Here is a 15,599-nt window from a genome sequence, read left to right on the forward strand (position 1 = left end):
TTGTTACTTGGAAATGCATGTTGATGTGTAGGTTAGAATGTTAATTCTGTTCCAGCAGAGTATTATGTCATTCACTTGCTGTTAGGAAGGTAGTTAAGAGTAAATTAGTGTTATTCAGTACATTAATTAGTTTGGTTATTGTATTAACATTAGTTTGTATTTTGCACAACTAGTGTAAGTAGTCAAGTTAGATTCCATTTTCTGAGTATGATTCGTTGCATTTGCTGTTAGGTAAGTGGTTTTAGAAATGTAAATGACTGTAATTACAGGTGTTTTAAGGGATAGTGTAAACAATGGATTCCCTGATATGAATAGTGCACTTGAGTATAGTAATTTAGTTTTTGCATTGATTTCCACTTGCTACCTTACGTGCAATAGTATAAGTTTTCATGAAATCACTATTCTATGCTATTCATTAGTGTGTTAACTGCGTGCAAACCAAAAATCAACTCGTTTCGAGTTGATTTGGTTTGCCTTTTAAGCGTTCTGCAAAATTAGGTTTTACGCGATTTTAGATTTCGGGTCAAATAGTTCTATAATTTTTATCGAACTTGAAACGCTTATATCCGGAGTTTCCGGATGAGTTTTTCAATTTCGTAAAGTTTGTCAGATTTTTGAATCTGTCAGAAAGAGAATAGAAGAGAAATACTTAGAATCGGACTTAGTTTGCCCCTTCATACATCCTGTTTGCGAAAACCTATTTGAATTCAATTTTGCACTATTCAAGGACAAAACAGTCATTTACCTAGTTGTTTGATTTTACGTAGTTTTTAGTATTTCCTAGCATATAGTTAGTGAACTAACAATAGTTAGGCTAGTTAGAGTGTGTTTACTTCGTTAGTTTAGTTAGAAACTATAATTTTATTTTTCTTTGTTTTTAATCGTAGTTTAATTCAGTAATTAGTTCAGAAATAGTTGTAGATATAACTTAGAATTAATTCTTGATTCCATAACTGACTCTTTATTTTCGTGTTTTAGGTTGATAAGTTAGAAACAGATCTACAGGTGTATTTACAATTCGAAGTGTAGATGCAAGTGTGACGAAAAGACAGAATTACTCATGGCAATTTGGCGAAGGCTTAGCAACATGTTTTAGTTCATTTTTATTTCTAGATCGTCATTTAATTAGAATTGTAATATTAGCATAGTTGTAAACCTTTGTGATATTAATAAATTGATGTTTTAGATTTAAGTCAGAATTTATCCCGTTCCCTGTGGATTCGACCCGTACTCGCCACATTCGTGGAAAGTCAGTTTTTATTATTTTTGGTTGACGATTTTCCAAATGCTTTTAATGAAAAATAATGTGTTAAAAATAATCATTACAAAAATGCCAACCAGTTGCCTTGAAAGTTTCATTTTTCAAAACTAAATACATGACAAAAGCCCAAGTTTCATTGTGATGAAAGGCTAAGTTTAGGAAGAAAAATACTCAAAAAATGGAATATTTCTAGCTGCTAACAAATTACCTGAAGAGTTCAGTATCAAGACTTAAGATCTTCAATTACAGAAAATAACTTTATTATAAAGAATATGCATATTAACTCAAGTATTATTATAGAATAATAACACATCTCATCTCCATGATCTTTGATAGATCATATTAAATATAGAAAGATAAAGGCAATATTTAGCTTAGAAATCCAAAAGATCACTTGGTCACAATTTTATTAAAAAACATACATTAGAATTTAGCTGAAAAGCCTCGATGCATGCCTAAAACAGAAATAAAAAGTCGTTAAAACATTGAATTAAAGCAAAAATTCATCAATTATCAAATATCAAATAAATTTTCACACAGTTCATCATAAAGCCACGTGATTCAAAAGTTTCCAAACGATAATTCAATAAAAAATCATATCTTTTGCAAACTCAACTGCAATAACAATAAACTACCACCAATCGACAAAATCCAACTGATTGAGGCAGATCATTAACTGCAAACTCTTTCAAGAAAAAAAAAACATAAATTCACCCACAAATGTGAATGCTGCCAGAAAAAAATGCATGCACAAATGTGAAAAAAATGCATGTATGAATGTGATATATCACCATTGATACCTGTATAGGAGAGAAACCCATACAATCAGGGGCGTAGCTAGGGGGGGGGCAGGACTGGGCTGTAGCCCAGTCCTGCCTCCCGAAACAGTTAATTTTTTTTGTTTTGTTTTTTAAAAGCCCAGCCCTGATTCCATATGAAATAGACTTTTATCCATTTTTGTAGCCCAGTCCAGTCCTAGCCCAGCCCTGACTGCAGCAAATAGTTTGATTTGTCCATATGAAATAGATTTTTATTAATAATTGTAGCCCTTTTTTATTTTATCTCAAAAAAGATTTTTTTTCGGGGGCGCTGCCCCCGAACCCCCAACTAACGCACAAATAAATTTTTTTTTGCTACACCCCTGTTTGCCCCCCCCTCACATGAATCCTAGCTACGCCCCTGCATACAATGTTTGTCAATCTTGCAAATTATTAATGCCCTATAATGTAAAAAAAAAAAAAAAACTAAAAAAGTGTTTTAATGTGTCAAAGATGGAACAGCCAAACGACAATAATCAAAAGAAAATTGTTCAAGTTGATGGCAGGGAAGATGAGAAGGGTGAGTGAGATGAGTAGCTGTCTCCTTAACAATTGCAAGTTGATCTCCTGAACAATGTTTGCAAGATTCATTGAGAAAACATTGTGTTTATGTAGTACAGGCTTTCCAAAGAATAAATTACAAAGATTTCAACATTTTTCTACATAGACACAAGGTTGATTTTAAAAAAAAGTCATTTGTATGTACAGTTTGTAAAGGTGCACACATTCAGAACCACCATACGCTTTCTAATGATAAAAAACATAGGATTTCTGAAGGTTACAACGCTTTCATACATAATTACCATGCTTTTCTAGGGTGATACTTGTAAAAACACATGGCATGTTTGCAAACCTGTGGGTCAAATTCTGACCTGGGAAAGTAGCCTGTGAATTGCTTTCTCAGGAGGATAGGTGGAGAAATATTTTCACTGAAAAAACTTTCTCATCTGACCAACTATGAACCGCTAATTTGGAGAAATTTTATCTGCTTTCCAGGAGAGAAAAGGTTTCACAGGTTAGCAGACATGCCCATTCTCAAGATTTTCAAACTTGAAACAAGGCAGGATATCGCTCAAAAATCATTTATAAATATGAAACAAAGCTCTTGACATGCCAAAGGAAAAACAGAGGTACACAACCATCAAAATCCAACACAATTTGTGGAAATGAATATGTTGATATCATTCGTAAATAACACTCACAAATGCTATACTTGCCAAGTTGGAATAGCATTGGGAATACTAAACTTTATTAACCACTTCACAAAACATATATCAGCTAAACGAAAATACTAAAAATGTAGAGCTATTTATACAGATAAAAGTGAAAGTAAAACAACCAAATGATAGGAAATTGCCAGCATAATCTTCCTCCATGTTATGAATGTGGTTTTAAGCCCCAAGGTCAACAAGCATGTTGGTTTCGACAAAAGTTCAAACTTTGCAGGACATTATTTGACAGTGGAATCGACACTTTCCCCATCAATCTACTAAAACGTGGTCATGAAAACCCTTTTTGAAAAGAACCAATTTTAGGTCTAGCACATAGGGAGCTTGCATAAAACATTTAATTAGACAAACAACTGTTTCAGATCATAATAATAATCATGTTAGAACATTAATACTTTCATTTTGAACACCAAACACCAAATATGCATGCACAAATGTGAATGCTACCAGAAAAAAAAATGCAAAGACAACAAATAGGGTGAAAAAAGAGGGAATCCACCCCCAAGGCATAAATACCAACTTCTCCTTAAACCAGCCATACATCAAAGGCCTCCCACGAGGTTGCTTAGTTGGCTACGGCGAGCGTTAGGATGTCTGGAGTGTAAGTACAAAAGAGAGAACCAAAACAAAATATAGAGAGCAACAACCACCAAGAGAGCTGCACCTCTCTCTCTCTCTTTCACTTTTCTCAGGGAGGCCCTGGACCTCAAAAGTTTGATTCTTCTTAATATCAAACCAGTGGCAGGTATGAAGAATCTCAGTGGGACAAGTCCGTTCTCTTGGGATCTATCACTATAAGGTGGGTCAACTAGGTCTAACAATGCAGCAAAGAGCAGGTTTTCTTTGCAGACAATGGAAGTAAGGCCCATAGAAAGTGATATTAACCAATGCCAACGCCATCTAGGTTTCCGAGAATGAGTAAAATGACAAGGTGAATATTTCCACACCCCAAGTTAAATCAACACCATCCATAGTTGCTGGTTGGAACAAGGAAAATTTGGCATTGAAGGAAATTCTTTCATTTAGAATTAGGTTTATCGATCCACTGGTTTTATGATTGCAGGCATAGATTTTTGAACCTTATAAAAATCCACCCATGTGTCGGATTTGAACACTTCAGATCCCTATAAAATCAACTACATAGATCACATCAGTACAGTCAGAATCTAAAAATAAAATGAAAAAACTTGAAAAACCTGTGAAGCATGTATAATATCATTAAGCACCTATGCTCTACTATATATATATACACACATATTTAACATTCTCCTTCAAACTTTCCATGAAATCAATGAAAGATTGTCAAGAAAGAAGTAGAACTTAGGAAAAGAAATCACCTTGGTGAATAAATTTGCCAGTTGATACTCCATAAGACAGTGATATAGTTCTCTTCAAATACTCTTTACGGACATAGTAACAATCCATATCGATGTGCTTAGTTTTCTCCTAAAACGTTTGGTTGCCAGCAATGTAAATTGCCCTCTTATTACAACAAAGTTTTGAGAGTGTTATAAGATGCACCTCCATAATTTCAAGCCGTCGCTTCAACCAAACAACTTCAAATGTAGTGGTGGTCATGGCTTGATTCTCAATTTCGATTGATGAAAGAAAAACTTTTTGTTGCTTTTTGCATTTTTAAGATACAAGTGAGTAACTTAAAAATAAATAAAAACCAGTAGTAAAGCAATGACCATTAGGATCTCCTTCTCAGTCAAAGTCAAAGTCAAAGTCAAAGTAAGCAACTAAATCAAGTAAGGAAGATGCCAAAAAAAAAAATCATTTTGAAATAATTTTTTGAATATATCTAATTATTCTCATAACAACACTCATGTGCATAGTAGTTGAAGAATGTTGAAATTGGCTCATAGTATGAATTGCATGAGCAATATGGGGTCCAATATGGGGTCTGTAGATGAATAGGTATGTGAGAGCCCAAATCATTTGATGATATGGAGTATGACCATCCAAAGGCGTTTCATCATCGATCTTTATTTTTTGCATTGATTACTTCTAAAGTGTCTACTCTTTTCTCGTTAGTAATACCAGACTTGTTAATAATCTCAGTAGAAAATTTAGATTGAGTTAGTAAATATCCACAAGGTGAGTATGCTACCTCAATACCAAAAAAATGCATGAAACCCAAGATTAGTTTTAAGAATTTTCTTAATATCGCTAACTCCTTGTTTATCTCTGCTAGTGATGATCATGTCATTTACATACAACAGTAGAATGACTATACTTGCATCATATGTCTTAACAAATAAAGTAATGTCAGTATAATACAATTTATATCTAAACTCAATCATGATATTACTGAACCTATCATACCAGGCTTTGAGTGGATCCATATAAACTTTTTCTTTTAACTCTTTATTCAAAAACACATTTTTAACATCCACTTGATATATAGGTCAACTCCTAATGAAAGCTAAGGCTATGAGGGTCCTAACAATCATCATTCTTGCTATATGGGCAAAAGTTTTCTCATAGTTTATCCTATATTTTTAAGCATATCCTTTAGCAAGCAATGTAGTTTTGTGTCTTTCTAATGTTTCATTATTTTTTTTTATTTTGTACACCCACTTGCATCCAATTTACTTTTTCTATTAGGTATTTTTACAATATCTCATGTCTTGGCTCTTTCTAAACCTTATAGTTCAAATTTCATGGATTTGACCCACTTAGAAAGATTTTTGGTTTGGTTACAAATCTTGGGTTCAAAGTATAAATAAATGCAAGCTATATAGGTTCTATGAAGGTGAAAAATACTTATATGATACTAACCAATCTGAAGGTTTTGAAATTCTAGAAAAAATTTTAAGGTTTGAAAATTCATCTTATTCTATTTGGGTGTACCTTTCAAAATCACTAGGTTGATTCTCAAAAGTTCTAAAATAAGTAAGGAGAGGTGGCTCAATTTGAGAAATGACATTCTTATTTGGGTTATTATCTACTTGAGGTTCCACATTGGCAACATCCTCTTCTTGATCATCATTATCTAAGGTAATGAATCCAACAAAAATATATACTCATTGTCTTTCTTAGGCATACTAGAATCAAAATAACTTTTCTTTTCAATAAAGTAACATTTCTTGACATATACAATTTATATTCTTAACATCATAACATCTAAACCCTTTTTTATTTTTAGCATAGCAAATAAAAATACAAGGAATAGCTTTTGCAGATAATTTATCTCATTTTTTGTTTATAAAAAGCTCTTAATCTTCCATAATCTGGTTGGATACTGATTTTTTTTACAAGAGTAATATTTTTTAATGAGGATAATGGCATGCCATTTATTAGATAGACAACATTTAAGGCAGCCTTAGACTATAAATATTTTGGAACATTGTTTGAAATCAAGAGGGTTCTACTAGTTTCTATAATGTTTCTATATTTTCTTTTCATTAAACTATTTTGATGAGGCGTATTAGGACAATATATTTGGTAACAAATGTCTTTTAATTTAATACAAATTTTAAAATCATTTGAAATGTACTCTGCCCTTGAATCAGTAAGAAAAATTGGTAAGTTAGAATTAAATTAGTTTTTAATCATGAAAAAATTTAAAATAATGGGAAACTTTTGTTTTATGCCTAAGAAAATAAATTCAAGCAAATCTATAGAAGTCATCAACAAATACAACATAATAAGAAAAAATTCCTTTAGAGGCAATGGAGGTCGAACCCCAAACGTCCGAGTACACCAATTCAAATGATAAAAAATAAACAAAATTGCGTTTGGGAAAAGAAAAAAATATTAATTTTTTCAAGTATGCAATCAATACAATTAGAATTTTCTCCAATACAAAAATTTTCTAAATAAGAAAAAATGGTACTTTAGTTACATAAGGATGTCCTAAGCATTTATGCCATGGTTCAGAATTACTATTTTTGATAATATTAAAACAATTTGAATAATTTAATGAAGTCCATGAAGTAGACTAATCATGCATAAGTTTTGCATTTTATTCATTACTTTTTATAAATGATTTATCAAAAAATTGCATTAAAAACTCTTTCTTGTCAGTGTTTTTGAGAAACAACTTTAAAATTGAAAATATAGGTAAAACCGCATATTTCAAGCTCTTCCCTGCATTTTTTAGAGTTTTAATTAGTTTAGGAATTTTGTTATTCAGAGTTTAATTAGTTTAGGAGTTTCAAATGGTATTTTACTTTATTTTGAAGTTTTTTTTTCCAAAACATGTTTTTCTAAAAGAGTGATTATTTGAAATTTCAGAAAATTAATTGGCTCTTTAGAAAAATCGTGTGGCACCCTAATTTTAGAGTATAAAATAGATTTTTTAAGGAGAGGAACACATTTTTCCTTCTGAGAAAATGCAAGATTCTTCTCCCTCTTCTCTTCTCTTCCTTCTCCTTCTCGTCCCAAATCGATTCTCTCTAGTTCTCTTCCTTTCTCTATTTTCGTCTTGCTTCTGACCTTTTTCTGGTGTTGGTTCTTCTTACCCCCTCTCGACGGAGGTACGTGCAACTCAAAGGTAAGACCATGTTCTTTTTCTCAATCTCTCCATCAGAAAAAAATCGGAAGGTATGTTTCTTCTCCCTCGTTTCTCTATAGTTTTTAGTTAGATTAGCGTTTCATTACATAAAGCATAGTAAAATAATTGCATATTAGTTATATTTAGATAGTTATAGAGTAGCTTTTTTTTATGATCTTCATGATTTTTAACTAGTGTAGATTTAGATTTAAAGTAGACTTAATTTACATTAGGTTTTTGGTCATCCGATATTTATTAGATTAGTTAATTAGTTTTTTTTATTAGACGATTTAGGGTTTTTATGGTTTTTCTGGATCTTTTTAACGTGCGTCAAGTAGATCTTATTTTTCTTTGCTTAAATTCAGTCTTAGGTTAATTTATTTATGGTTCCACACATGCATTTGATCCTTCACTAATGTTAAAGTAGTTTTTTAGTTAGTTATTTGTTAGATTAGAAAAAATCGATAGAAAATAGATTAGTGTTTTCACTCTTTTTTGTTTATTTTAATTCAGCCGCATAAATTAGATTTAGTTTGTGTCATCCTCTATCAGTTAGATGATTATTTTATTTAATTCCAGAAGTTTTAAATTCATTAATTAGATTAGATTAAATTTTCTATTAGCCGATTTGTACTTTTCTTCAAGTATTGAGTTTTATCTAATAAGTATAGTTGATATTAATGATTAAGCTGTAGATTAATTGCAATTTTTAATTTATTTAGTCAGCTTTAGTTCTATTTAATTCATGTTAATTTTAATTAGTTGTTAACTTGATCGTTTACTTAAATTAGATTTAGTTGAATTAGCATTTGCCGATTTAGCCGTTAGTGCAATTATCATTTTCTTTCTAGCATAGTTAATATTATTTTTTTATGCAATAGTATTAGTTGTAGAGAGGTAGTTTTTAATTCAGTTAGATCAGAATATTTAATTCACATCAACTTAGTTTAGTTTTAATCTTTTATTAAATTAGTTAGTTTGTTAAAAAAATATTAGCCAATTTCTTGCTTTCTTTTTAATTCATAGTTTTAATTTGATTTAATAAATTAGATAGGTTAGCTTTTATTTTATTTCCAGATTTTGTTACTAGCTTACATTCATATTCCGTACATCATATAGTTCTTGTTAGATTTATTTAGTTTTATATTAGTTTTTTATCTTTTATTTAGAATGTTATTAGTTTGTTACATTAGTTAGTTTCTTGATTGTTAGTTAGTTTTGCTATTTTGTCATTTAGTGCTTTAGTTTGTTATATGTTAGTTCATATTTGTTATATGTAGCTAATTTGTTATTCGTAGTTAGATTCTTGTTTTTGTAATTTTTCTTCGAATTAACATTAAATTTTTGTCTAGTTCGTTTGTGTTTTATTCTTGTTTTGTGTTTCTATTTTACAAGAAAGTGGTTGAACGTGCGATAGGCCCTCAAAAGTACCCTTGAAGAGCCCTTTGAGATCCCCAAAAAAGTTCTCTCAAAAGGCCCCTTTGAGCCCCTCAGGAAGCTCTCAATAAGCAAAGAAATATCAAATAAAGCAGAGGCATCACAAGGGACTAGAAGATCAAGCATTGAAGACCCTCTTTTATTTTTAGCTTAGGATTTATTTTATTTAATGCATTGGGTTTGAAATAAGGCCACTTAATTATTATTTTTTATTTGTTTAAGCCCTCCGCAGAGGGCCACACTCTTAGTTAATTAATTAATTATTTTATTTTTTGTAAAACTTGTAAATTTTTAAGAGAAAATAAATAACGGACTTGCTTTATTTTGAGTTAAAAATATGTTGTTATCATTTATTATAAATTTTATGTATTTTATATGGTTAATTCTATTATTCTAACAAAGAAGGGTAATATGGCCATTTCAATCATTGTTGTAAATAAAGTATTATTAAAACATTCAATTTAATCATTTTAATGAGTCACAAATGCATATAGGTGTTTTTAAACTTAACGGGACACATTTTAATGGTTTTTGGGATAATTGCTTAAAAAGGGCATTTAAGGCATAAATTGATTTTGGAAATATTTTAATAGAATATCAACTTTAAAAATCAAAATTTTGTCTAAAATAGGATCATTAACGTTCGATTAAATTAAAATTTTTATTGTTGTATTTATACATGACCCATTTCATCACAAAAACCTCAGTCTAAATTTTAATGGGTTTTGTTCACATTTCTATAAATTTTTTCTTCTGTTTTTTTTCTTTTCCGGTTGTCTCATGTTTCTCAAGTTGGGCCTGAACCAGACCCGATAACACCCTCGTGAAGCCCTAATCAAGCATTTCTTTCCCATTTCATTTTTTTGCAGCAGATTTTTCCCCCTTTTCCTTTCCTCGACCAGAGATCGGCCGGAGTTGGGCCCTCGTCGATCTTCGCCGACCGACGCCATCTCTCCCTCCTTCCTCTCTTCTTCCCCTTTCTTCTTCTTCTCCCCTCTCTTTGTTGTGGTTGGTCCCATGTTTCTCTACCATTCCAGCACTGGCCAGAGGCCGCCAGCACTGGCCAGAGGCCGCCACCACTGCGACAGTCGCACGCTTTTTCTACTCTAACGTTTGTCGCTAGACCTCCCTCCCACTGAGTAGTGAGTGAGTAGCCTCTACTGTACCTCCACTGTCATTGCATTTGCCATTGCCGGAACCTCCAACAGTGCCACACCACTCCGGTGATCCCTGCCTTCTGAAACCCTCTTCCCGCCGACGAACCCAGATCAGTCGTTGCACCCTATATGAGTACTTCTATTCTCTCTCTCCTTTGTTCTATAAAGCACGACCGTAATCATTGTTTTCCATTTTCTAGAGTCAATTTCCTTGTTTTGGGTAGAGCTTGGGCCACCGTAGGTGGTCGGATCCTCGCATCGCCGAAAAACAACCCCCAGTCGGAGGGGGGGGGGGGGTCACTGTTTGCGCATGCGCGTAACTGCAGTACGCGTGAGATCTAAATTTTTTTCCTATTAATCGATGAATTCTATTTTATTTATGCATTAGATTGATTTAATTGCTTTTGCTTCTCCTGTTTCTCTTTTCTGCACGACTCTGATCGAGGTTTCACATAGTGCAAATGCGCGAATGCCAAACCAACCGATTGGGATTGGCTTTCTTGTCACCCTTTTCACTATTTTATGCCTAAATTCATGAATGCATGATCTATTTGTTGAGTTTTCTCCTTTTTCTTGATAGTTGATTATCTTCATGCTTCGCCGAGTAGCCTTGTAAAACCCGCATTTAAAAAAAAAATTTTATCGGACCCGGGTCGGGTCGGGTCCGAACCCGACCCGGGCCCATCGTCGTTAGGGTTTTTAAAAACCCGACACAAGGGAAAGGGTTTTGAGAAAACCCTTTCTCCTGTGCGCCACACCCCCCCCCCCCACCGTGCCTTCGACCCGATAAGGGAAACCCATCGGGGTTTCTCCTTTTGTCGCCCCTCCCTGAGCTCTTTAAGAGCGTTGCGGGAGGGGAGGATCGATGCCCCGCCCCCCTTCTCGTTCCCTGCAGGCGACAACCTCGCCGGCAAACCTACTGATGCCTCCTCCTGCTGGTCCGATCGCCGCCGCCGCTGCGACCACCGCCAGCGATCCGCCCCTTCCAGGTACGCCGTCTCCACCCTCTTCACCTCCCTCCTTTTCCCCCTTCTTTGGGATTCACAGGTGGGCCGGCAGGTGGCACACGGCCCCTGTCGTGCCCTGCGTAGCCTTCAGAGGCCGATAGGGGGCCTACGAGACCCCTGTCTCTGGGGGTACGCCGAAGTGACGGCAGGGGCCAATGGCCCGTGCGGACCCCCTTCTCTTCCCCGTGGGAGATCGGGCGACCGACAGGAGGTCGGTTGTCCCCCTGTCACCTTACCCTCTTCCTTGACCTGCGTAGGGGGTCGGCAGGAGGCTGGTGGCTCCTGCCGCCCCGATCTCTCTCTCTCTCTCTTCGGCACGGATTTGTCCCCCTGCCATCGTCCTTTCGCCGGACGGCAACGACTCGACCCCTGCCGATTCGCTGTCGTCGGCAGGGGTGCGACCCCTGCCATTTCAGTGTTGTCGACAGGGGAGCGACTCTTGCCGCTTTAGTGCTGTCGGTAAGGGCTAGCCCTTTGTCGATTCGTTGCTGTCGGCAGGGGCTAGCCCCCTGCCGCCGGCAGGGGTGCCACCCTTGCCACTTCAGTGCTGTCGGCAGGGGCGCGACCCTTGCCGCTTCAGTGCTGTCTGCAAAGGCTATCCCCCTCCCGCTTCGCTGCCGTCGGCAGGGGTGCGACCCCTGCCGCTTCAGTGCTGTCGGCAAGGGCTAGCCCCCTGCCGCTTCGCTGTTGTCGACAGGGGCTATGCCCCTGCGGTTTCACTGTCGTCGGTAGGGGTGCGACCCCTGCCGCTTCAGTGCTGTCTGCGGGGGGCTCGCCCCCTGTCGCCTTGCTGTTTTTTACAGTGGCTCATTCTCTGTCGCCTCGTTGTCGTCGACAGTCGAGGGATCACTTCCTGTCGCCTAATTCTACCCTTGCCCCCGTCGCACCATTAATTATATTAGCATAATTGAATATTTCACACTCATGCAGATTTACGCAATGGGTCCAGTTTGCGCTCCACGGCCCGACCCTCGTATCATCTACACCCGTAGACGCATGCAACTACACGACATTCTGAGGTAGGGTAAAGTCGCACAAAGGGTAATCGATGAACTTAATTAAGTTGAAATAATTAAGATGCCCATGCTAGACATGCTTAGAGTTATATTGCTTCTGCAGTTCATATTTTCTTGTTTGCATGCTCATGGGTCGAGGTACAATTTCATTCTTCGATTATTATTTTGTGTAGTTGTTTAGGAATTTGAGGTGTGGTTTCGTACTTCTTGCAATACCTATGTCATTGTTTGATTGAATACATTTTTCCTGCACGTTTCCTTTAAGTGAGGTATGACTTCGGGTCTCATGTATTACTTATGACCTTATGTGTTTGTTTATCTAAGTGGCCAAGGTATGGTTTTGGTACCTCGTGTGTTACTTATGTGATTTTTGCTCTAGGTGCGGCATCGCAAGTCGAGAGTTGTTTGTCGTCATGTTATAACCTGCATATGTTGACACTTATGGTAAATATGTACCTACATAAATGTAGTTTTGTGCCCATCCTGATTTCACTTGTTTTCAAAACACTAGAAGTTGTGCTTGTGCATTTCAGTTATCTAAAAACGAGTTTCCTTCTACGAACAGGTGCTCTTCAAAATGCACAACTTTTGCAAAGTATGATTAAGTCTTGCAGGATTGCGAAGTCACATTTGGCCCCTCCCAAGTGCACACACTTAGGAGAAATGTTTTATAACCTTAATTCAAGTTGCGACTCATTTTGAATAACCCCGATTGGGGGCATGAGCCTATGATTGAGTGAGGTTCTGTTGAAGGACCCATTCTTCATTTATTAAACTTAGTGTCGCGTGTCGTGCGAATCATGTCGATATTAAGATAAATTTTGGATGCAAGATTGATAGTGTTGTGCCTCGTGTGAATGACTTAATGGGAGCATTGTGGCTTTTAAGGATGAATCGTGCCAAATGAGCACTCCTATATTCTTTGGATCATTATGAAGTTATGTGTTGGGTGTTCCTTTTGAGAATCCTACACACCTCCCTTTTTCAGTGTTGCATACTTTTAGTCATACATGACATGTTAAGTACTTTGTTGATCGGAAGAGAGATCCGAGACAACCTCGTATCATGAAATATGCAAAATATTGTTGAAATGAATTCAAGACTTATCTTGCCAGACTGTGTTGTATTAATTCTTTTGCAGATAATATCTGTTGGGGTTTCTTTTGTGGAACCATTTCCCTTTCATCGTAGCCGTACTTTTGACAAGTCCGACCATACTTTTTGACAAGTATGTCTTCTTATGTTGCGATGATTGGATGAGTAGGTTGTGGCAACCTCGATGAGTGCAAATAACAAGATGTTGTGATCACCTAAATAAGTGATGTTTTTGCCTTCACCGGCAAGATACTCGAGTTGGTCGAAAGACCAGAGTATGTAGAATGGGTCTTCAGTTAACTACCCCTAATGTACTCATTTGAATCGCTGACTTCTGTCAGGAGAGAGGACAGGAAGGTACAAAACTTCGATGGACAGGCCATTAATGGCAGTTACGAGCAAAAGACTCGGTTTCCGCAGTCATCGGAGTTAGGGGAATGGGACTACCATAATTATCCTAGGTGGTAGCCCTCCATATTTGGGATGCATCCATTGTTTATGCTGCTTTGGGGATTTCTCTCTTGGTCACCGACCATCCCCTTAGGTGCGGACTCAGTCAGCTATCCGGGTTATCATAAAATACATAGCATAATAAACCCCTGGATCAGTCTAGGCTATTTCTAGAGTCGTGCCTTGTGCGTACCCACTTGGCCAGTTAATATCGAAACATAATTTAAATCCAATTACACAATTTGTTGAGTTATGCACGTATGAAAGCTATAGCATGCAACGAGTTTCAATACTTATGGAACTGTGTGTGTGGTTGATGTAGCATCGTATTTTGATTGCTTATGCAGTGCTTTGCTTATAATAATTAGCCTACTTGTGCCAGTGAAATGCTTGTAATAGTTTTAGCATTTTGCTCATGATAGTTACTCCATGAATCTGTTGAAATTAAATTGCTATATAATTGCCTGTCTACTTGACATATTAAATTATTTTGCTTAACTATGTTCTATATCGTCCTGTATGTGCACCTACCAGTTTTTAGTGAAACTGACCCATTTTATGAGCAGGTGATGCATAAGTGATACACTCTGCAATGGCACGATGGCGCGATGAGATCAAGATAGAGCTCTTTCTCTGACGTTTTGCTCCTGAGGACATGTTGGTAAATTTGGTATGGAGTGTATTTCAAAAATTCTCTTTTAATTAAACCTTGAGTTACTAAAACTGTTTTAGTAAACTTCTTTTTGGTTTCAACAAATATAATGAGTTGCAAAATCCCATGAACAAATTGTCAATTATTGAAACTGCATTTCAAAACCATTTGATTTCAATGGTTGTGCGGGATTCGACAAAGGAAAGTTTACGCTGTAATGCGCTCAAGGTCCATTGACTTGTGGTTTTAAAAAATATCATTTTCCGCTGAAGTACTATTTCAACTCTGATAATTATATGATTTCAAAGCTTTCTAAACTATTCTAAAGGTTACAAGTCCTGGATTTTTGGGGCGTTACAACTTGGTATCAGAGCGACAGGAAAAATAGTGATTCTTGACCATCCGACATCTGCATCGCACAGTAAGTGCTATTGATTTTGGTGTTTTGTACTTAAATTGATTAAAATATTTTGCTTCGATTTAGATGTCGTATAATGAGATAAGCGAGGCAATAAATGTTTTGACTGGAGCCGTTATTCATCTCCAATCTATGGTTAAGAACCTGAGTCATAGTGTGGCTTGCGAGAACACCTTTCAGAGTCAGTGCGATAAACAGATGGATAACCATCAAGTTCCCTCGAATCTATTGTACCCCCGAAATTCTATTGTTTGCTCTTTCTGTGGTATGGTGGACCATTCAGTGAAAGAATGCAGCCATAAACGAAAGTACGATGGGTGGCAACTGGCCACACAAAGCTTGGAGCAAGGGAAGCAGGTTAAAGATATTCAGAACAAAAAGTCAGTTGGTAGTAAGGAAGTTAGCAAATGCTGACTTGCCAATGATATAATGCAGGGATCCCCATCTAAGAAACAAAAGCAAGGCAAATGAATCAAGCTACATCGATCGTCTAGTCGAAAATGCTCGAAGTGTAATTATGGTCATCCTGGACAACCATGCCCTCGAGACACCGGAGGC

The sequence above is a fragment of the Nuphar pumila genome, chromosome 1, assembly GCF_984573655.1.
Source record: "Nuphar pumila chromosome 1, dmNupPumi1.hap1.1, whole genome shotgun sequence".
Lineage (NCBI taxonomy): Eukaryota > Viridiplantae > Streptophyta > Magnoliopsida > Nymphaeales > Nymphaeaceae > Nuphar > Nuphar pumila.